A 24,555-nucleotide genomic window follows, 5' to 3' on the forward strand; every position below is an offset into this window, starting at 1 on the left:
TGACCCTCCTATTCCTGGAGAACTGCTGCAACATAACGACCTTCTGAGGACAGCAGAGTAGCCACACCAAATGGTAAAAGAGGAGGGATGGTTCCTGGAGTATGGCTGCTCTTCCTAAACATCCTACTGTGGCTGATTTTTTTTCCTTTCCCCTCATGAAAGGACATTCTGGAGTGGGAAGTGATGGAGCCATCAGTTTTACATTACTAACATCTGTGTAAATTTCAGAAATTCATGTCATGAGCCCTACATGTTATCCAGATCCACCCTGGGGGAACTTTTATAACTTGAGCAATTATTGTGTGGCTGGGCCTTAGTGTTGCTATGAAAACTGAATGTATTCTTTAACATGTGATCTCTGTAATAAATTGTTTCCTATTGCTTAGGTCTGGACAGTATTTTTGAAAATAAGTTTAATAACAATATGCTACTGTTCTGTCCTGTCACGCTACATCCACTTTAGAGAATGCAAAAGTTGCTGATACATCTGTAGTGTATAAAAAAAGACAGCAGTGAGTAATATAAGCTTAAGCTTTACATTGCTTGGTATTTTTTTATTTCTCAATATTGTGTGTTGCTCTCTATAGCTTTGCTGAGCTGCCGGTGCTGGTTTTGTATCTCTGGGGGGAGATAATATGCGGACAACGTATTGAGGTCTTACTTGCCCAATCCATATCACCACAGGCACATTACCTTCTTACTACTGGTAGTTGCATCGGATTTGAAGGACAGGAGATTTGATGTTGTTTTGCCAGGCAATAAGGGGATGATTTGCGAAGAGGGTCGGGGGAATGGGGGTGTTGCCGTTGTCTGAATGTTGTGACGTACTGCTTGATGGGGACTAATATCAACAGCACTAGTGAGACAGTGAATCCGTGCAGATCCACTGGCCAACTGCTGAAGTGGAATAGAGGATATAAATGCCCTTTTAGAGCTACTGCACCATCTTGTGGGCTACCTGGTTGCTCCATAGCCTGTGGGAGAGGTGATTCCATTAATCAAACCCCAACAAAACTCTCTGTAGACAGTCTATTCATTTGGACCTTGCAGTAGGTAAGAAGATTTAGCCCACTCCGATGGGGCATATATCTCTCACATTGAACAACAAGAGCTGAAGGAGCTGCTCTAGGCTTGGCCAGCTCTACTCTGCCCTGCCTGCCAGGCATCTACAAACTAAGGAGACTTTTAAAGAGAAGCTGACCAGCTCACTTGTGGGCACAACAAGGAGGAAGACAGACCTTCAACCCTCAGCTTCTGAGAAGAGGGCTGGCTGAAGCCAAGTCCTTCCCTGACATCTGCTGCCTGAAGGCCGGATCTTAAAATGTCATTAGATAGAGGCATTCCCTTCTCTCTTTTACGTATTTCCCTCACGCTTTTTGTTCATGGACTACCCAGGAAGGGAAGGGGTTTTGAAGCATAAAAAGAGGTTGTTCTCTCCATGCAATAATAGTCATCCCTGTGTCGCTTTAGGTGCTTTCCTCTGTTTGGGAATTAAAACTCTGAGGTTCCTTTTGTTCAGTTGCTGTGCAGTACCAAATGAGGGAGAGGCCCAGGTTCACCTCTCCAGGCTGTGCCATCTCCATGAGCCATCTTGGACTACAGGTTTCCAAAATGAAAAGCTCAGGACGGGGGCAGGAAGGGGCATCACTGGTATTAACCGAGGAGACTTGTGAGGCCCTTAGACAATGTCAGAAGGTGGCTGCTTCTGTGGGAAAAGCAGCGGTGTCTGACCTCCGCAGGAGCTGCTTGGAAGCCGTCTGTTAGCACCGAGCAGGGTGTGTGCACATTTCGTAAATAGGCAAATTTCAGCAAGAAAATGCCTGGCCCTGTGTCACTGACTTCTGCTCCAGACAGGAAACTGGCTCACAAGTACCCAAATTCTGCTCCTCCTTGGCAAAGGGGAAACTGTATTATTTATTTCCTATATACTGAAAGCTCCTCAGGACAAGGACTGTCACTAACTAGCTGCTTGTATGCTGCCCTGCACAATGGGTTTCAATGCTGGTTGGTGCCTCAAGGCACTATTGCAATAATAATAGAAACAGGTGATATTTGTTGCATAGGTCTGGACAGCGGTGGCCCTGTAAATGCATATGTCACCCTAGCCTCTCATACAGACTAAATTTGCATTTGACCAACTTTTGAAATGCTGGTTGGTGTGTGTGCCTGAGACTGATGGAAAATTGCAGTGCTTTATCCCTGGGGTGATAGGAATGTTCTTGGAAGAATTTAAAACTCAGGCAAAATGCCTTGAATGCTGATACTTCCTGATGAAACCAAACTTTCTGAAGCTTAAGTCTATGGAAGCCTACACTAGGAGCAGTTTGCATCTGAACTCACTCACTGATCTTTATTTCTAGTCAAATAGCTTATGCAACTTGTGTGAGAGGTGCAAGAAGGAGGAAGAGGAAGGGTGGGAAGAAGGGGAAGAGTTAGACAAAACTACAGCCCTAACATGATCCGAACAGTCAGCCTTTGAACGAGGGTGCAGATATTTATAAGCTTTTGATGACATCGTGGGAGTTGGGTGGTATGCCTTTGTTATCTTTAAGGGTCACATATTTTTTCCATTATTGACATATTCAGTACTATTAGGGAAAGCTCAATGTGCCGATTTGGCCCTGATGTTGTTATTATTAATGATTTGGATCATAATAGTGCCTGAAGGCCCCAGCCCAGATTGGAAATACACATCGTTGGCTGCTGCACGCTTAGGCTACGTCTACACGTGCAGCCAACATCGAAATAGTCTATTTCGATGAATAACGTCTACACGTCCTCCAGGGCCAGCAACGTCGATGTTCAACTTCGACATTGCTCAGCCCAACATCGAAATAGGCGCAGCGAGGGAACGTCTACACGTCAAAGTAGCACACATCGAAATAGGGATGCCAGGCACAGCTGCAGACAGGGTCACAGGGCGGACTCAACAGCAAGCCGCTCCCTTAAAGGGCCCCTCCCAGACACAGTTGCACTAAACAACACAAGATACACAGAGCTGACAACTGGTTGCAGACCCTGTGCCTGCAGCATAGATCCCCAGCTGCCGCAGAAGCAGCCAGAAGCCCTGGGCTAAGGGCTGCTGCCCACGGTGACCATAGAGCCCCGCAGGGGCTGGAGAGAGAGCATCTCTCAACCCCCCAGCTGATGGCCGCCATGGAGGACCCAGCAATTTCGACGTTGCGGGACGCGGATCGTCTACACAGTCCCTACTTCAACGTTGAATGTCGAAGTAGGGCGCTATTCCTATCTCCTCATGAGGTTAGCGACTTCGACGTCTCGCCGCCTAACGTCGAAGTTAACTTCGAAATAGCGCCCGACGCGTGTAGACGTGACGGGCGCTATTTCGAAGTTGGTGCCGCTACTTCGAAGTAGCGTGCACGTGTAGACGCAGCTTTAGTGTGATAGGCCCTGCCCCGCCCAACTTGCAATCCAAATGGATATGAAAAAGAAGGCTAGGAGAAAGAAAGTGCTGTTCTCCCCATTTTATGAATGGAGAACTGAGAAATAAAGAGATTGTGTCTTTTCTAAGGTCACACAGGAAGTTTGTAGCAGAGCCAGAAACTCACTGCAGTTCTCTGGCAATCCAGTCCAGTGCCTTAAATACAATCATCTTCTTCCTCCTACATCTTCCCCTCTCTTGGACAGGGCCTGCCTGTCTCAGCAATGAAGACAGAAAATCACATCCTCCCACCTAGCTCTCAGCTATTTCTTTGAGAAACACAGACCTACAAGTAGGAGTCCCGTTTTGTTAGCTCTGCAGCTATGCACATTTTCCAGCCCACAGTCTTCAAGCTAAGACTCCACACATTCAGGTGAGTGAGTAGCCGTTCTTTGCAAGTTAAATATTTGATCCCTGTATAATAAGCAGCCCCCATGTGGACATAATGCAGCCAAGGGTAGCTAAGAACAGTGAGTGGACCACGGGAGTAGCCGTCCTGCACCTCAGCCCCATGACCAGAGGACGGAGTCTACTGCTGCACTGCTGGAGCCTCCTGCCTGCCCTGCCACCCCACCCAGGGCTACAGCCATAGTCCTAGTGCCCCTGGGGAGGTGGGGAGCTGACACCAGTTGCCTATTCCTCCAAAGTTTGTGGTTCTAGGGAGGGGCAGGACCCAACCCCTGCTCTTGGCCCTGGGAGAAGGTCCACTACTTTTGCGCCCCCGTCACTGTCCAGGAGGCAGTGGCTGCACAAAAAGCCCCTGGTGGCTGCATGCAGAAACATGCACATCAGAAACACTGACCTAATGTTTCTCATTGGTCAGTCCGTACCATGCCACGGCCATTTGGAATTTCATGGAACTAAGGGGGCATAAAATTCAGGTCCTCTGGCCACAAGAGCCCAGGCCCTTCCCTTTGAACTGTAGCACTCTGTGCTAATGGTGAAGCGCTCCAGCGCTATCTGATAGAGTACGCTGCTATGCATACATACTAGCCAGCTCACTTCCCTTGTTTTACTGCAATTACTTTGCTGCCAATATATGCTGCCAAGACATGCTCATTCAGTGAGCACAGAATGTTTAATTGCTACAGATGACAGTCTTTGTTTCTCTTGCACTATGCAACAGACTGATACCAATGTATCCTGCTACAACCGGCAGAGAAAAGCTGAAGTACAGTCTTCCCCCGCCTTATGAGGGTAATTCGTTCCTAAAAAACCCCCCTTAGGGCAAATTCTCATAAGTTGAAAATGTAATTACCTTTAATTTCAATGGGAAAAATTTTGTGCGTTCCTGAGCCCCAAAATGTACATCCATTTATTCTAAAACAATACCAAATCCCATTAAATCTGGTGTAAGGGGGCTGGCAGGGCAAAGCAGGGCACGGGGAGGCAGCCTGCCCTGAGCACCTCTTAGGTTAAGTGGGGAGGGGGTGCTGCCAGGGGCTGGCTGCATGGGGAGCTAGGCAGGCACAGGGGGCCCCCGGCTGGTGAGGGGCAATGCCTCTCTTGTACAGGGCTGTGCGGCGGAGAGGCCCCACCAGTGGCTGCTGAGGCGGGCGAGCCAGGCGCTAAATGGGAGGGAGCGCCACAGATGGCGAGTGGTGCCCGAGGCACAGCTGTGCAGGGCAAGTGGCAGTGGCCCCCTAGCCTCCCGGGGGGTGGGCAGCAGCAGCGGGGTTGGGATAGGCTGCACTTCCAGCATCCATGTCTGGCAGAGCGGTGTGATCTACTGCCGGGACTCGGATGAGTGCACCTCCCCACACCAAACTGCTACCTTCTCGCAGGGCACCGCCGCCCCCCTGCACGGCCTCTTTGTCAAGACCAATGCAGCCTACTCCATCCCCTCAGTGTTTGCCGACCAGAGCCTCTAGCCTCCAATCTGTCCTCATAAATGCAAAGAAATGCCTCGTAAACTGAAGTAGGGGTATTAAATGAAACTCCTCATAAAGTCGAATTCTCGTAACTCGAATGGGTGTAACTCGGGGTATGACTGTACAAGAAAAATATGTCTCACAGGGGTAGCCGTGTTAGGCTGTAGCTTCACAAAGCAGTCCTGTAGCACTGTAAAGCTAATACGTTCGTTAAGTCAGGAGCTTTTGGGAGTAAGATCCACTTCTTCAGATGCTTAGAAGTTGGTGCCTAACACATGCCAACACAATACAAATTACATTTCAAGTTTCATTCTCAAGTCCTTTAAGATTTATCATCATCATCGTTTTCTCCCTTTTGGATTTCTGCAAATAGATGTTTGGAAAATTTGTCATGCCATTGCCAGGAAAGCAAGGCTGCCTGGTTAAGCTCTCTGTACAAGCCACAGAAACGTGTTCACGTTTCTATATGTATTGCCAATGCCAGCATTTTATCGTGCCCACTCATAAAGACTCAGACCTAAATTTTCATTGTGGAATCTCCATCACTGGAGCTATTTAAGAGCAGGTTTTATGGACATCTGTTGGAGATGATTTAGCTGATGCCTGCTACTGCCCTGAGGGCAGGGGGCTGGACTCAATGACCTCTTGAGTTCCCTGCCAGTTCTAGCATGCCATGAAATTGCACAAGGTAAAATCTGAGGTGATACCACTGAAGTCAATAGTTACTCAAACTTTATACCTGTGTAAATATGGAAGTTAAAACCTAGGCTTTTGTTTGGTTCTGATTCATAGGCTGCATGATACCAGAGTGTACACAGTGAGTAATATGCTCAAAAGGGGTATAATTTCTAAAGCATGCTAATACATTGCTCACAAAGAGGTCTGGGTTGACCCTTCCAGTGTGCTTCAAAGTAGTGCTGTTTGAAACAGAATTATGTTAAAATGATCCACGGCTCTCAACCTTTCCAAACTACTGTATCCCTTTCAGAAGTCTGATTTGTCCACGTACATCAAGATTTACTTCCCTTAAAAACAACTTGCTTACACAATCAGACAAATATAGACATGAACCAGCACACGAACTGAAAAATTGCTTCCTTTCTCATTTTTACAGTATAATTATAGAATACATTGATTGGAATATCAGTGTCATACTATACACTGAAATGCAAACACACAGCAAGTATAAACAAGTCATTGTATAAAATTTTAGTTTTACTGGCTTTGCTAGTGCTTCTTTTGAAGACTTCTATAAAACTAGGCCAATATCTAGATGAGTTAATATACCCCTGAAAGCTCTCTGCAATCCCCCAGGGGAGTATGTACCCCTAGCTGAGGACCACTGCCTTAGGAAACCTGCAGTGTGCACCACCAGGGGCTATGCAGTCCAGTTAATGCAGAACATGTTAATAGAATTGTAGAATCATAGAACACTAGGACTGGAAGGGACCTTGAGAGCCATCAAGTCCAGCCCCCTGCCCCAATGGCAGGACCAAGTACTGTCTAAACCATCCCTGATAGACATCTATCTAACCCCTTCATAAGTATCTGCAGAGATGGAGTCCACAACCTCCCCTGGCAATTTATTCCACTATTGGACCACCCTGACAGTTAGGAACTTTTCCCTAATGTACAACCTAAACCTCCTTTGCTGCAGTTTAAGTCCATTGCCTCTTGTTCTATCTTCAGAGGCCAAGAAGAACAAGTTTTCTCCCCCCTCCTTATGACACCCTTTTAGATACCTGAAAACCACTATCGTGTCTCCCCTCAATCATCTCTTTTCTAAACTAAACAAGCCCAATTTTTTCAGCCTTTCTTCATAGGCCACATTCTCTAGACCTTTAATCATTCTTGTCGCGTTTTTCTGGACCCTCTCTAATTTCTCCACATCTTTCTTGCAATGTGGTGCCCAGAACTGGACACAATACTCCAGCTGAGGCCTAACCAGCACAGAGTAGAGCGGAAGAATGATTTCTCGCGTCTTGTTCACAAGACACCTGTTAATGAAATCACTTAAAAATCATTCCTCTTCCACCTCACCTCATTTGTCATTATTCCACCATGGAAGCAAGCCCTGAGTCTCTTCTAGAAGTTCTATAAGTGGTATGATGTGCATCTAACACACTGGGGTCTTTCCTTCTTTATCCCTTCCTCTTCCAAGGGAAAAACTGGGGGATGTGAACCTTTAAAAAAAGAGTTACAAAATTTCTTGTAGATTCTGTTCTGTGGTTTTTATTAGTAAAGGATGGGTTAAGGCAATATGCCTTTCACTTGGAGTGGGAAAGGTCTCCCTGTCTGTTGTGCCTTGCCCCTTCAATACTATTTATGCAAACATTGACATAATTTGCTCATGTTGTTCCTGATGCCAAGATCCTGATTTCTCATCCAAGTCTTTCCACACGGATACCTGCGAGGAGTGGCTTACTGCTTACTTAGGTCAGTGCATAAACAAGCTCAGCTCCCAGACCAGATGTTCCAATCCAATTACATTATTCAGCGTGGTCTCATAATAAGTGAGGATGAAGAAATTGTTTAATTTGTTTAATTTCTGAGACAGTGTGTGGCCTTAGCCTCTGTTTACCCAGCAGATGTATTGACTCTGTTGATCTCCTCAGCGTGTTTTTTGGATACTTTTGAGAGGACTGTTAGTTGTTTAGATATTCGACGTGTTAGCAATGTGTAATAACTTAGGAGGATGTCGCTTTGTATGAAGCTCAAACTTGTTTATGAAGTTTCAGGAAGTCTGTCTCTTTGTGAAGTGCCATAAAGCATCTTCAGGGATACTCCACACCCGGCTTAGTGCTAGCTAGCAAAAGTCAGAACTCCAGCTGAGTTAAAAAAATGTCGACTGAAGCTATATGTTAGACATTTATCTTGGGTCAAGACACTGGATCTAGGTGAAGGTCAATCAAATTAATTCTATATAACTTAAAATATCGTTTACATTTGTCTACCACCCTTCATTCTAAATGAGCTCAAAGTGTCATACAGACTGCTGCATCCATAAGGAACACTTTATCTCCTAATGCAAAGGCAGTGGCTTGAGTGGAATATAACATCCATTGAAAAGCACACATCAGCACTAGAAAACAGATCAATTTTCAGGGAACAAATTATCCAGTTGAAAATACAGGGTGAAGTTGCGGAACAAGTGTAAATATTTCCCCGAAAATCAGATGAAATAGGGCAAAGGGAAGAAGAAGAAACCAGGAAAACACACATTTAAAAACTATATAATAATATTCTCAAGACTCATATGCCACTGACAAATTCCACAGCTCTTTCCACTCCTTTCTGAGGAGTGAGGAGTACAAAGACAAGGTAGGACAGCTGGTGAGAGGGGACAGCAAGCTTTCACTTGACAATGATGAGAAGAAAATCAGGTTACTTCTCCTTTTCTTCTACCACAGAGAACTAATGCCTATGTTCTGCTTGGCTTTTGCCTTGAGTCCTGGAGGCCCTTAGGAGCGAATGTAGGATTCTTTAGAAGCTGCTCCATAATTCATGAACATCTTTGATTTGATTCTTTCAGGAGGACCTTTGAAATGGACATGGCAAGACTACACAATTGGACCACCTGTATCTACTCTTCGGGGCACAGCCTATTTCTTACAAAATGTTCATATGGTGCCTAGAACAGTGGGTCCCCAATCTCTGCTGAAAACCATAGTTGCGCTTGTAATATAAAAAATGATAATGCAGTGTTTCCAAAAGTTATTTGGCCAGGGAACACTTTTAAACTCAAAAGAATTTGGTAGAACCCCCTTCCCAGGCTCAACCTCCCTCAGGCCCCAAACCTGCCCCTATCTCCAGGCTTTACCTGCCTCAGCCCCCAAATCCACCCCTGATCCCCAAGCCTTACCCCCATCCTGCAAACCCGCCCCCAACCCCAGGCTTAACCCCTCTTAGCCCCAAAACTGCATCCTCAGAATGAACCCACCTCAGCCCCAAACCAGCCTCCAGGACTAACCCATCGGTGGCGCTAGCTGTGGAGCCTATGCTGGGCACCCTCGTGCAGCCAGAGGAAAGAAGGATGGTAGGAAGGTGCTCCATGGGTGGGGGTGATCTTTGCCACGCCCACCAGAAAGGTGTGGCCACTTGGGTAGTGGGGCAAGTAAGGGCCTCTCTGTGGCTCCCCGCCCTGCCACCACTGAAATAATGGAATTAAATTTGGTTAGTTTAATGGCCGCATCCCTCCCTCCTCCCTGCTGGCTGTTAAACCAGTTACATGCAGGTTTACTGTTTCAGTGTTGGCTGGGCAGGGAGCCACGGACAAGTCAGCTATTGTCTTGGAATTTTCTTGCGGAACCCTTATAGTCACTTTGCAGAATCCTGGGGTTCCACGGAACACCATTTGGGAAACACTGTGCTAATAAATAGCCAACATGAGCAGCTTGCGCTAATCAGTATTCTGAAATTTGTTCACACAACATGTTTGAATAAATGCAGAGAAAGAGTTGAAAAAATCAATTTTTATTCAAAAGTGATAGCTCGTGGATAGGGGGAAAAAGTCACAAAAGCTGAGATTCCATGAAAAGCATTTAATACAGGCTTTTCATTAACCCTCTACTTAACTCCCAGCTTCAGGGCTGGCTGGAATAATCACATTTTGCTGAATCAGAAGCGCTAGATTATCACAGCATATTGGCTACAACAGGTAATTAACTACCCTAGATTTACTCCTAAATCCAGTATCTTCTTTATAAATGGGAAGTCTGGAAGGCAGCTGGTCTGAAGGTTGAGGTTGCCTTTGCGCCTGGAACATAAAAGTCGTTGTTTTTCATTTTTTAATTGACAACTTGGCTGCCTTCAGACTGGCCCAGAAAGAAAATGATCTATACTGAATTTACACTAATGCCATTGGGAATAATGTACCGTCCTTCAGTGAAATGTATGGCAAATTGTTCACAAGTGTGATTTAGACATTAGGTCTGCAGGAAAAAATCTCTAGGGTTTTGGAGGTTTTTTTTTTTTTTAAATTAAGAAAAATAAGCCACTGGAAATGAACATACTGTAGAAACGGAAATATTTCCTTCATGAGTGAAAAGCGAAACAAATGAGTTCCAAAAAAAAGAAGATTTTATGACTCCACTATTTCCATGCTGCACTACTGCAGGAATGAGATAGAATGCTACAATATGAGAAGTGGAAAAGTTTGCTACTGCTAACACTGAAGGGATCTTGTTGGGTGTTTAACATAAAGATCAAGACTTATTTCCATTCTTCTATTATTCTGTTTTTTGGTTGTCGTTTTGTTTTTTTATTTGTTCTGAATTCAGGGAGTAGAACCAAAAATATCCTGATTTATTTGGCAGCTGAGCAAATGAAAGCAAATAATTATGAGCACTGTGATTTGTTCTCATCTGCTCTCACTCTACCTCTCTTGTTCCAGTGATGTGTTTTCAGTATTTGAACAAGGACGCTTGTAAAAATTTCCTCCTTAGCCTGTGTTGACAACATGGGGCCTGTGTGCTCGCAGGTATCTATTCAGCAAAGCACTGAAACATAGTCTTAACTTTCATCTCATGTTGTAAGTTCCATTGACTTGAATGGTATTTAAACATTAGTTTAAAATTAAGCACATGCTTATATCTTCTGCTGACTGTGGATTGTTTGCTGAGTCGGGACTGCAGAGAGCACGGATGGTAGGGTCAGCTACTATTTTTTCTCATTATAGCAGAAATGCTCTTAAACGTCATAACAATAAGCAAGAAATGGAGTCACTCCCACTTGGCAAACCAATGAATGTGAAGTGCAAATGTTTACGCTTGCATTTCTGGAAAATATATGGAATAAAATGATGAGGTAGTGCAGTCCTCAGCGTGTATTATTTATAGACGAGATGGAGCTAAAAACCTCCTGGAAAGCCTGGAGGTAGCCTCTGCAAGGACATGCCTATCGTTTTGTGCAACCTGTTCCATTTCCATGGCAAAATAAAATAAAATTGCTCAACAGTAGTATGGTTCTGAAATGGTGAATGTCAGCGGAAACTGGCTAATTGCCCAAATGGCATTTTCAGATTGGTGGCACATTTTTAGCAAAGGGCTGCTGCCAATTTCCTCCAAATCATCACTGTGCTATACAACGGATGAGTTCCTCATCAGGTGTAAAAAAAGAATGGCTCCATTAATGTCAGGAAACATTCTTTTGTAGTCAGCAGACCTGTGGGGATTTATAGCAGCTGAGGATACAGAGATGTTGATCAAGTTTCAAAAGTGTGGGAGGTGATTTTGGGTACAAAAGGAGACCTACGTGAATGTGGGTAAAATATTGCACGTACATTTAGGCACAATGCATTAATATACAGCAGATCGCGGTCATGCTCAAACTGAAAGAGGGGGAAATTGCTGACTGGTTGCAAACACAGAATCCAAAGAAAACAGTATTTACCAAGGGGTTACCAAAAGGTTACCATAAAGTTCTTTTTCACCATTTGACCTGTACTGAGAGTCAGTCCAAGATAAGATTAAGCAGTGGACAGTCATGTGGGAAATGGAGTAAAGGGAATTTCTTGTAAAAATAAAGAAGCTTGGCTTAGCAGAATGATAAAAAAGCAAAACCAATTTTTTTTTGTTTTTCTTTCCAACAGAAAAGAAGTCACATAAAAGAAGCGATGTGCATAATGACGACTACCTCACCAAAATGGCTTTCATCAAAGAAGGATTTATGCACAGCCTTCCCGAAACAAATACATGGCTCTCCTGGCAGTGATGTGCCATCATCTGGAGAAATACTTTCTTCACTGGCTTAGCAAATCATGCATTCTGAACTAAGTACGTGATTGTACGAAAATCCATCACTTTTAAATGCACCAGAAATGTATTTTTAACTTTTGTGATTACCCTTCTTCCCTTCGGGGAACCCGTGAAACCTGCCAAATTCAGTGGAAAGAGTCCTATGGATTTCAATAAGGTTTTTGTTATGCCGCTTGGGATTGAGGGTAATCGTCCATTGACCCCAGGGTTACAGGATCAGGCGATATGCTGAATTGGGCGCTGTTCTGCTGGAAGATGTTAATGACTGCTAGCAAATGCAGCACAGGAAGTCCCGCTAAAGCCAAAACATGTGCCAAGTACTCTTTCAGGCTCATTGGAAGAAGCAAATTAGATGGCTCCCAGATAGGCAAGGCAGCTAGAAACAATGGAAGGATGGCATGAGGCAGGACAAAGTCAGGTAGGCTGAGGGTTTTGGCCTCCTGGAATATGCAAAGGCTAGTAGCCTGGGTGTGTATGCTGTAGATATTAGAGGCATAAAGTTTGGTGAAGCAACTGTAAGCAGGGCTCAGAGGAAGCAGAGAGATCGCGCTTCAGCCAGTCTGTCCCGCCCTAATGCTCATGTTAAAAAAAGCACATACGTCACGTGTTAATCAGCACCTGAGTTCTAAAGCATTTTTGTAATGAGTGCTTTTTAGTTTCTTTAAGGAGCAGGTAGAATTAACACCATACTGGGAACAAAGTCCTCACGTTTGTGCTGTGCAGTGCAAAGGATTCAGAGATTCCTTCCTGACTTAGCCCAAGGAGCCTGATCCTGAGGACTTTTGGGCACGCTGCCAACCACAGGGCAATGATTCACTTCGCTACTTCGCAGACAGCCCCATGCAGACAGGGGCTGCAGAGGCCACATATACATGGCTGCTTCAGAAAGGTTGGCTTCCTTTGGGATTTGTCTAGGATCCCCCAGAGACTGGCAGCTTTGCTGTTTATGGGCTCTGTCCCACAAACAGGCAGGGCCAGAACTTTCCTTAATATTTAAGTGTGATCAACGGGGGTATTCCAGGAACCAGCTAGAAGTTTTGTCCTGAGACAGAGTGAAGCGGAGGAGACTTGTAGATGACGTACACTCCATCCGGAGTACAAGAGTTTAAGTCAAGTCAGTCACATTGGCTTGTCATGTTCTAGCTCTGCTGAGTCCCAAGAGCCATGTCACTCTTTGCTGAAATGGCCATTTGCCAGCTAACAGTAGGGCCAGCCTCATGACTGCCATCATAGAGGTTTCATAGCGAGCTATCAGAGAGGACTGATAGCAGCTCATTCTCTTAGAGGGCCCAGTCCAAAGCCCTTTGAAGTCAGTGGAAAGATTCACCACTGACTTGCCTGCTAGACATGTGAGGTAGTAAATTTATTGAGCAAATTTAGTCAGAGGTTTTTTTGGTCAGCTCCTTTTTAAAAACAGGAAAGAAAGGACTAAACACACAGACATCCCAGGCCTGTTTCTGCAGACCTGCTCCTTGGGTGGGGGTGACCATCTGTCCCATATTTGGTGGCCCAGTGCTGTATTTGAGACTCCAAAAAGACATGCCTACTTATTTTTAAAGGGGCCTAATTGTCCCATATTTGGGCTGTTCCCCCCACACCTTTTCCATCAGCAGCTGCTGGTGAGAGTCACTTCCCTGAGCCTCCAGGAAGCAGGGGGAGTGTGGGTGGCTGCTGCGTCCCTGCTGCTTCCCCAGTTTCTCGGGGAGGGCCAGCAGCTTCCACTTTCCCAGGGCTCCTAAGGTATGCGGGCAGCTGCCGCCTCCTTCCCGGCTCCACAGGGCTTGGAGGAGTTGCCCTTCCTCTGCATAGCTCCCTATTCCTTATTTGGGGCAGGGAGATATGGTTACCCAAACAATCGATTGAATGTGAGGGTTTGTGCCTTCTCTACAGAGTAAAACTTCTTGGTTGTGCTGATTCATAGACCAGGACGGAATCCTCTCCTAGTGAACGCTTATAGTGAAAATCCATGCATAGTGGAATAAAAAGTTTCAAACAGTTTCAGCTCATTGTAATGTGCAGATGTCAGTTCCAGCTGGCACAAGCTCTCAGCTATAGTGTCTTTATGATTATTTTTCATGTACAAGGTAACTTTCATTTAAGAAATCTCAGTATGTCCTACACCAGACAGTTATTTAAGCCATACAACACCTCCTATGAAGTGAATTTTATTTATGACCAGTTAATATGGTGCATGTCACCACATTATCATCTCTATTTTTATAGACAAGTATATGCTAATCAAGCGAAATGACTTGTGTTCTCCCAGGTCAAACAAGTCAGGGCAAAGCAGGGACTCCAACCCTCATATCCTGGCCCTTAGACTCCTTCTGTGCACTGAATATCTGCTATTGAGAATCACTGTGGCTACGTCTACACGTGCAGCCAACATCGAAATAGCTTATTTCGATGTTGCGACATCGAAATAGTCTATTTTGATGAATAACGTCTACACGTCCTCCAGGGCCGGCAACGTCGATGTTCAACTTCGACGTTGCTCAGCCCAACATCGAAATAGGCGCAGCGAGGGAACGTCTACACGTCAAAGTAGCACACATCGAAATAGGGATGCCAGGCACAGCTGCAGACAGGGTCACAGGGCGGACTCAACAGCCTGCCGCTCCCTTAAAGGGCCCCTCCCAGACACAGTTGCACTAAACAACACAAGATACACAGAGCTGACAACTGGTTGCAGACCCTGTGCCTGCAGCATGGATCCCCAGCTGCCGCAGAAGCAGCCAGAAGCCCTGGGCTAAGGGCTGCTGCCCACGGTGACCATAGAGCCCCGCAGGGGCTGGAGAGAGAGCATCTCTCAACCCCCCAGCTGATGGCCGCCATGGAGGACCCGGCAATTTCGACGTTGCGGGATGCGGATCGTCTACACGGTCCCTACTTCGACGTTGAACGTCGAAGTAGGGCGCTATTCCTATCTCCTCATGAGGTTAGCGACTTCGACGTCTCGCTGCCTAACGTCGAAGTTAACTTCGAAATAGCGCCCGATGCGTGTAGACGCGACGGGCGCTATTTCGAAGTTGGTGCCGCTACTTCGAAGTAGCGTGCACGTGTAGACGCAGCCTGTGAGTGATAGTTTTAGAGGGGTCCTGCTGAGAGCTTCCATAACATGTGTGAGAAGCAAACTGAGAAGTGATCATCTACACCGTATCTTTCAAGTTTAGAGTTGTTGCTGACACGATCATTTTTATTTCCCTTGAAAAGCCAGTTAAAAATAGGCTGCTGTTCTTGCACAGGGTGTATTGTCTCTCCAAGACTCAGTGTGAAACTCACTTTCTTGCTAAGTGGTTTGGATGCTTTTTGAAAGTTTCCATTAATCCATGTCACCTTCCATGTTGACCTGATCACAGGGTACAATAGGAACAAAAAGATATGTGAAACTGCCAGAGAGATGTTGCCTTGGAGGATTATTGAGAGACGACTTAACTGGAAACCATCAGTACTGGGCAACTGGGACTCACTAGGCAGCAGACTCCACTGATATGACACGTGTGAACACTTTCACAATGAATTCATCATCGGTAAAAGAAAATAAAAGTGAAATAATGTTTTTAATTCAAGGTTCCGCTAACGTTATTGTGCGTAACTTCCTTTTATGAGTAGAAATCCCTGTATTTTGGAGGTCTATTTGCTACTCATTTTAAATGTACACAAAAGTAATGAATCTCAAAGCCACAAAACCTGAAGCAATTCATCAAAATTAAGACATTGAGCTGAGACAATATATTTATTTTAAAACATCCTTGGCGGCTTGAACAACGCATATTGAGGTTGACCTGTATATTCCTAGAATCTTCAAAGTTCAGACTACAGAGTAGATGAAATTACTTCAAGCTGGGTGCATAACCAGTTGAAAGACTATCTGGAGAAAGTGGTTATCAATGGTTTACTGTCATAGTGGGAAGGCTGGCTCAGTCCTGGGCCTGGAACTGTTCACTGTTTTCATTAATGATTTGAATAACAGAGCAGAAAGCATGCTTTAAAATATGCAGATAACATCAAGCTGAGGGCAAGCATTTTGGAGGAGAGGAATAGAATTCACCAAGAACTTTGATAAATTAGAGAATGATATGAATTTAACAAGATGAAAGTCAGTAAAGAGAAATGCAGAGTGTTTTAGGAAGAAAAGATCAAATGCCAATTGAAAAATAATGCATGACTGGCTAGGTGGTTATACTTATGGAAAGGACCTGGAAGTTATAGTGGATCACAAATTGAATAGAATTAACAAGGCAGGTGTGAAATAGTGAATAGTCTGGGATGTATTAATAGGTCTGTCAGATGTAAGACATGTTAGGTAGCTGTATTGCTCTATTGAGCTTCTAAAAATCTGGGCATGTTTAATGCTATGAAAAGAAGAGTGAAGGGGGAGAGGTAACATATATTAAAAGCTGTTGTAAAGAGGATAATGATCAATTCTTCTCAATGTCCACTGAAGATAGAACAAGTAATAAGCCTAATCAACAGCAAAGGCAAGTTAATGGAAATATTAGGAAAAGCTTTCTAAGCGTAAGGGTAGTTATGCTCTGCAACAGGCTTCCATCAGAGGTGAGGGAAGCCAGCAGTCAGCTCTTTCCTTCATATAATCGTAGCTCAGCAATTACTCTGATCTTAGCCATGGGAACCACTGTAGCACGAGAGGTACATTCCACAAACAGCTTTTGTTTGTAGCAACCATAAATGCTACAGAATCACCCTTTCTCTCTCTCGCTCTCTCTCTCTGGTCTAACGACCAAGTATTTGAAGCTGCTCCACTGTGTGTATATAATTAAGCCATTGGGTCAGAGAGAGGGGAGAAAGATTCCGAAGGCCAGTGGCTCAACTGCCCCCCCATCTGGTGACTACTTTAACCCACAAGCCACTGGTGATAAGGGATGGAAAGAGGGGCAAAGGGCACATGCACCCGTTCCCCCCTCCTGGGAAAGGGCAGGGACAACCCCTTTTCCCCTTTCACCTCTGACCCCACCTTCCCCTGCCCCTGTTCCATCACCACCCCACGCTGGCTACTCCCTGTCTTACCTCTATCCCCAGCCTGAGGGACTAGCCAGGCCACAGGACTGGCACTGGGAGGAGGTGTTCACGCCGTGCCCACTGCCAGCGACAGGAAAGGTGCAGCATGGTGGCTCTAGCTCATTCCACACTGCTTCTCTGCCATGCCACTTCCTGCTGGGCCATGCAGGGCTGTTCTGCCCCTCCCCTGGAGCAGTGCGGCCGGAGAGCAGCACAATCTGGAGCTGCTTTGTTGTGCCTTCCCCTGCTGCTGCCAGTGAGCGCAGGTGGGGATGCAGTATGGACTCCTGCAGCCATATGGCCCCTCTATTCCCGCTGCTGGCTGCTGGTCAGTTTCTCCCACCTTGGCTCTAATCACTAAGCTAAAAGTATCAGATGGGCCCCCCCATCATTATCTCCTCCTATAGCCAGACTCGGAATGGAGCTTGACTCCATGCAGACACCACAATGCAGACACCACAAACAACTTAGGCAGACAAATGCCCTTCGTCCGTGGTTGGTGAATTGCCCTGTACTTAGGCAAGAGATCTCACGGCTGCATAGGGTGAGGCAGCAATGCACGTGCCCCAGATGCAGATATTTAGGCATCAAAAGAAATTTTACCCGGAAGGGTTAGGTACCAAGTGGGTTCAGGCACCTCCATGGCTTGGTAGGAATTTGTGGATCCTAGTGGAGCCTAAAAATGGGATTTAGCTGCCTTTGGGGAGCTGGACCTAACTGTCTACAGAAATATAACTTTAAACATAACCTAGTTAGATGGCTCTGCATTGATTAATACAGGTTCAACCTCTCTAATCTGGAACTCTCTTGTCCAGCAACATCCATAATCTGGCATGATTTTAGTTAGCCAGATGGCCTGGGGATATGCCCATCACTCCAGTTGAGGGCATACTAAGTACACTGGTGGCTAAAAAGGCATCTGACTGGGTTAAACTGGGTATCTTGGTGTACGTCCTGGACAAATGACCCAAATTTATATGCGTGGCCAATGATTTTTGTGAGAAATAACAGAGCTCTGTCAAATAACTGCACACAGAGCAAACTACTGGCATTGCGACCTTATTCTGACATATATTTCATCTTTTGAAAAAGCTGAATTGACCCAGATGGAATAAGCATTAAAGTCACTCTAGTCTTTATAATCTGCTCTGTTAATCCAATTAACTGCTGTAATTTGCCACATGCTAAGAAGAGAGCAAATGGATGTAAGATTTTATAAATGAACATTGTTAAATAAAAAAATCATGACACTTCATAGCTATGGAGATATTTTATTCAGGATAGATTTAGTTGGGTTTGTTATGTTCTGTTGTGAATTTTCATGAAAGTTTTGAAGATTGCCAATTTTTACAAAGAAAAAAACACCTTTTTTTTCTTTCTGGTTTTCTTTTTTTTTCAGTAGCAAAATAGAGGGAGAACAAAACAGAGAGAGGAAAGTAGGAAAGGGAGAAAAAGAGGACTCAGAGAATATGACAAAGGTCAGTTAATAGAAAGCAATTGAGATAAACAAGGTGTGCCTTTAATGAGTGAACAACTGGGCCAAATATGGCATAGGCTAGTATCAAACAATAGGCCACGGGAGGGAGGGGTGGCCAGAGTGGACAGGGAGGGAGAAATATTTCTTTTCCTATTTTAGGATATGATATACACGTCATGTTTGACCTTAGATACATCACAGCCTCATTTAAAAGAGGGTGACATCTACCTCACAGCTTATTATAATTAGGATTGTCATGTCCTTTCAGGTTCTCACATAAGGTGCTGTATAAGTGCAACTCATTTTGGAGCACATCCTCAGTTCATGTAACACAATTTAAGGGGACATGAGATGATACTTTCCTGCCAAATTCTGCTGTGAGTCTAAGTCAGTATATGACTTTCACGTGATGCTGTTCTCATTGTATGTAGGTTGTAAAAGCTTGACTCCATTACAGCCCAGGAGACAACATACAAGTAGATCTGAGCGGGCATAAAGGAATCCAAATTTCTCTACTTTGCACTGTACTTTGGAGTGTGGCTCTTATGTTCTCCCCCACTTAGGAAATGTGGAAATTAAATATGTAATTCAACTATGAATGGGACCCAGGGAAGGCGTCTTTATGCATGGCAGTCTAACTTACACAGCTTTACTTCTCCGAGTTTATCCCACTGTTTGTGAGATTAAGACCCTCAAATCTCTCAATAATGTGTGTTGTGCATGTATGTAAGCAAGGGCTTGTCTACACTGGCATTTTTTTGGGATGAGGTGGGAACATTTTTTCTAAAAGAAACAGACAAAAAAAAAGCCAAAAAAAAACAAACCCACAGCACATTCATGCTGCCATGCACAAAAAGTCAAGATAAAAGGCCTTTTCCCTCAAATTAATAAGCCCAGCTCTGAGACCAGCTTTCATCCCTCCGCAGCCCCCTTCAAGGTAAAAAAATGAATGCATGTGAACAAAGCACAGCTATTATCAGCTTATGCGAGTCTTCTTTATGCAATGCCATGGCTATGAACTGTGGGTGTAAATGAAAACACTCCATTTTGCAATGCTCTGGCTGTGTGAACATGATTTTTCAACTAATTGTTTTGACCTTGGCATGTGGATGAAAGTATCACTAAAAAACAAACAAACAAACCACATGAAGTGTAGAAACAGCCTAAGTGAATCGCCTCTAAAGGTTATTGGTGAATTGGAAGCATGAAATTCTCTTTCTTTAACATTCATATAGAAAAAAAAATAGTTCTGGATTTGATCTCTCCTTTAAAACTTCTACATGCTGAAGTTTGAGGATTTTTGCAGTCCTTTAATTCAAGCACCTCTGTTGTCCTTGCTATGAGCCTGCAGGTCATTGGCTTAGATACAGAGGGACAGATCCTCAGCTAAGTTAAATCCGTGTAGCTACGCTATAATCTCTGATGCTATTCTGGTTGACCTCAGCTGTAGCTTTACCCCAGTGTTTATTTTACTAAAGATCAGTACACAGGAAAGATTTGCCTGAACTTTGGTCAATTTTCCTCTAATTTTTTTCTGTATAAGTTTGCTTATTTCTATTCTACACCAAATTACATCACTGAATCCAAACAGCTTCTTGCTCCTTTCCTCACAGAAATACACAGTCCTCCTCTGGCCCATCTTTGCCTTTGATTCTGCACATACCATCTGACAAACACAATCTTTAGATAAAAGCATTAGAATAGATGTCATGGGAATAAGGACCCATCTAAGAATGCAAGCACCTACTTCATCTTTTTGATAGGCATCCACAGAACAATTTTGACTAACAAAAGCCTAAATACATTTGTGACCCCTGGCAGACCAGACACCAACCCCTTTCAAGGCTCCTAGGCTTCCTGGGGAAACTGACAAATTCAGAGACTGGTGAGCCAGTCTGGCTTACATCAGTGTTAGTGGGTTTTTTTAGAGATGTGTTGTAGAGTTTAGACTTTATGAAATGCTTTTGAGTTGCTGTATGCATTAATTTCACTTTTAATATCTATCCCATGTTATAATATTTGAGTGTTTGCTCTGTAATTATCAAAGTGTTTGCTATGAAACTGTGAACTGCCACAGTCAAGAGAAAAGCATTACCCAAGCGTGGGATACTAGTATATCACAAAAACAACAAGAAGTCTTGTGGCTCCTCATTGACTAACAGATATTTTGGAGCATAAGCTTTCATGGGCAAAGACCCACTTCATCGGTTGTGTGAGTGGGGGTTCCAGAGGAGGGTCTAAATTTATAGGCTCATTAAAAGAAGGGAGTCCGAATCAAGAGGAGGTCCAGAGTTGCCAACTCTTGTCAACCCTGGCCCTCTTCTTGACTGGGAGTCCTTCCTTTTCATGAGCCTATAAATCTAGACCCTCTTCCGGAACCCCCCACTCATGCATCTGATGAAGTAGGTCTTTGCCCACAAAAGCTTAAGCTCCAAAATATCTGTTAGTCTATAAGGTGCCACAGACTTGTTTTTTTGAAGACATAGACTAACTCGCCTATGCCTCTGATACGAGTATACCACAAGAGATGTTATCTGTTGTCCAACCAAAAAAAAGGTCTCCATTGTAGAACATACGTAGACAAAAGACTTTGTTGATGTTTTTCCTCAAACCACTGAAGAGGGGAAGTGCACAAACGCTCGTCCTATCACAGTTTGAACTCTGGAGGTAGGGGGAGGGAATAAAAAATCCATGACCGGAAGGAACTGTGTCATGTTACTGCTTGGAATTTGGAGAGGGCAATATTTCTAAGCATTAGCCAAGGATCCCCAAGCTGCTTAGACTGGATTGACTTTAAAGGCCATACAGAGCTTGCATATCATAGCAGCATCTATTACCTTTTGGCACCTCAGACTATAACTCATTTGTGTGAGTATCTTTTCCTGCTTTCACCTTGGACATAACACTCATTTTGTTTCTTAGTTAATAAATCATTAGTTGGTTTATTATAGGATTGGCTACAAGCATTGTCTTTGGTGTATGAGCCCAGAAGTGATCAGTTCTGGGAGCAACCTGAACATGCCTGTGATTCTTGGTGTAAGGGACCGTCTAACAAAAAAGCGGGCATGCCTGGGTAGCAAATAGACCAGAATGACCAACAGGACTGTCTGTGATGCCCAGTTAAGGCTGTTAGAATTCTTGGGTGGTTCACACTTGACGCTTGGCCGATGAACTCTAATTCCAGAGAACACAATCAGCGTAGGATTTGTACCCAGGTTTGTAACAGCTGACCCCGAGTTTGGCACTAACTATCATGAGCCACGACAGACATCTTGGCATTTTGCTGAAGGGCAATGGATCAAGCACACTGTACATAAGGACTGACCTAAGAATGCATCCATTTCTTCTATGGGCATCCACAGAGCATTTTACTGACAAATTTTTCCTTACATGACTGACATATCTGGTGTCATTTTGATTTACTTAGTCTGACTGATCAGGTTGCGTGCATTTCCTACAATGAATGAGTTATGTGTCTCTCACATTTGCTCAATATTTTCAAGGCATGTTAAAACATTCATTAAGTTTGGAAAACTACTGCATATTTATGTAGGGTAAGAGCTATCAATCCAAGTGAAAGAGCCCAGGGGGGTGTTATTGGCAACAGTGGGATCACTGTGTGATGAATTTGGCTTTTCTGCAATGTAGCAGTGCCAAGCGCTTTGTGTGGAATAAAAAGCAGTTAATTTCTGTCTTTAGCACTATATTACTAAATAAGAGAAGACTGAAAGAGGCTTTCAGTTCCAGGGAACCTACGCATTTGGCTTCATCTTGAAAGTGGGTGAACAAAAGCAAATGCCATGGTGCGTAAGAGCACATGTAACAGTTTTATTGCAAAGAGATGCAGTGATCTTGCAAGTGGGTGACTGCAGTGTACCTCTGTGCATCAAAAGAAGGATTAAAAGAAAGTCAAAGAACTAATGTCTTCCACAGGGAATATTGTTCTCAAAGAACATTTCACAGAGAACCCTATCAAGCGGTTCTGGATACGCAGTGGCAATGCAACATCCTCTGAAGCAGGCAAGAGCCATTTCTGTTAGGGACTGTCCACAACAGCACATGCCAAGGGGGATTTTCTGTTTATAAAGCTGATACACTTGCTGTAGAATACAACAGCTGTTGATTACTACAGCTCTCTGTAGTCATCCCCGGGCTTAAATTAGAGGATGGGAGGGGCGTAATGCTTAGGTCCAGCAAAATACTTAAGCACATTCTTACTTTTAAGGAAGGGAATGGTCTCACTGACTCCCATGTGCATAACACTTTGCGTGTACTTAAGTGCTGGCTAGATGGAGCCTATGGGACTATGTCACAGCCACACACAGCACTGCCTACTGGGTGGAACACATGAGTCGGAGAGAGAGAAAAAGTAGCACTTCTTCTTGCTTGTCCAATCAGTAGGTCAACCCTTGTTAAAATACTACAGACAGAAGCAAAAATCAATAATACAGTAGAACCCCGAGATACGCGCACTCAAGTTGTGTGAATCTTGGCTAAACATGACCCTGAGCGGTGGGGAGCTGGCACCTGGCTCTGGGTTGCCCACCACTCAAGTGAGCCAGGAAATTGACAAGTGCAGCAGTCCTGGTCAGTTTCCCAGCTCCTGCAAGTGGTGGGCAGCCAGGAGTCAGGCGCCAGCTCCCTGCCACTCTACAGGATCAGGGAAACTGACCAGCACTGCTGCACTTGTCATGTTCCCTGCTCCTGTCAGTGGAGGCAGCTGCTGGGAGCTTCACTCTGCTCACAGGAGCGGGGAAACTGACCGGCACTTCTGCACTGGTCAGTTTTCCCGCTCCTATGGGTGCAGCAGCCTGACTCCCACTGCCCCTGACAGAGCAGGGAAACCGCATAAGTCAGGGTCTACTGTAGATTGATATGAGACATCTAACTCCTCTCAAAATTTAACTGTTCTGTCAGGTATGGTCAGCAGCAACAGGGCCCAGGTTTGATAGCTAGATATTCCTCTTAACATTACAAAAGAGGACTGCCTTGAGCCTCACCCAATTATCTGGAAGAATTTAACATATATATATATATATATATATATATATATATATATATATATGTATCTGTATTCTATGAATGTTATTGTGCACCTGATTACTGTGGTGTGTTTGGATCAGTAAGATCTGAAGGGTTAAGTCCAACTCTTCCTGAATTCTATTGCCTCTTTCATAAATGGATGATAGAAAGAATCCTTTGCTGAAAACCTGCCTCCTATCTTCCTGGAGAGATCCTTAAGCCAGTTTGCCCAGATGTAGAAGCCCCACTTAAAACTTCAGGGGAATTTGGATGGGAACTCCTGAATAAGGAATTTTGAAACAGGACAACCTGCATCCTGAGGCATCTTGGCACACATTGACAGGAGTGGTCAGAGAAACAGCAGCTGTAGGGTTACAACTTTGTCTCTGCTAGGGGAATTTGAAAAGCTGAAAGTAGTATAAGGAGCTATGCTTTACCTCTCACTTACAAGAATCAGAGTCTTTATAACAGAGGTAGCAGCACAGAGGTCTTATCCAGCTGCTGAACCTGAGCACCAAACCCAAATATTTGACCCACCAGCAATTCCAGTTAGCAGGATTGTATTAGTCCATTTTTATCAAGAAACTGTACTTCTTAAATAAGATTGCAATAAGCTGGCCTTCTCCCCTCGCTCACCAAGGCCTCACTGTCATACTCAGAGTCTCTTCCCAGGCAGTTCTGTGCTTCCCAGATAGGCAAAATTAACAAAACCCAGTTTCTCAGCTCACTCTGAGCTACACCTGCCAAGGGATCCTTCCCTTTACCTCTCTGTCCTTTCTACTTCAGGGCTTGCTGCGTGAGTCTTCCATTCTCTGTTCATCGAGCATCATCACAGAGAATTTTCTTTCGGGGGCTTCCCCTCCACCAAGCCTACCGTCCTTGGGAGCTTCTTGCAAGTCTCTGTCTACCAGCACTCCTTTGCCCTAGGTCCAAGTACCTGCTCCTAAATCTAATGGTGATGAGCTGACC

This window comes from Carettochelys insculpta, chromosome 3 (genome assembly GCF_033958435.1).
Source record: "Carettochelys insculpta isolate YL-2023 chromosome 3, ASM3395843v1, whole genome shotgun sequence".
NCBI lineage: Eukaryota > Metazoa > Chordata > Testudines > Carettochelyidae > Carettochelys > Carettochelys insculpta.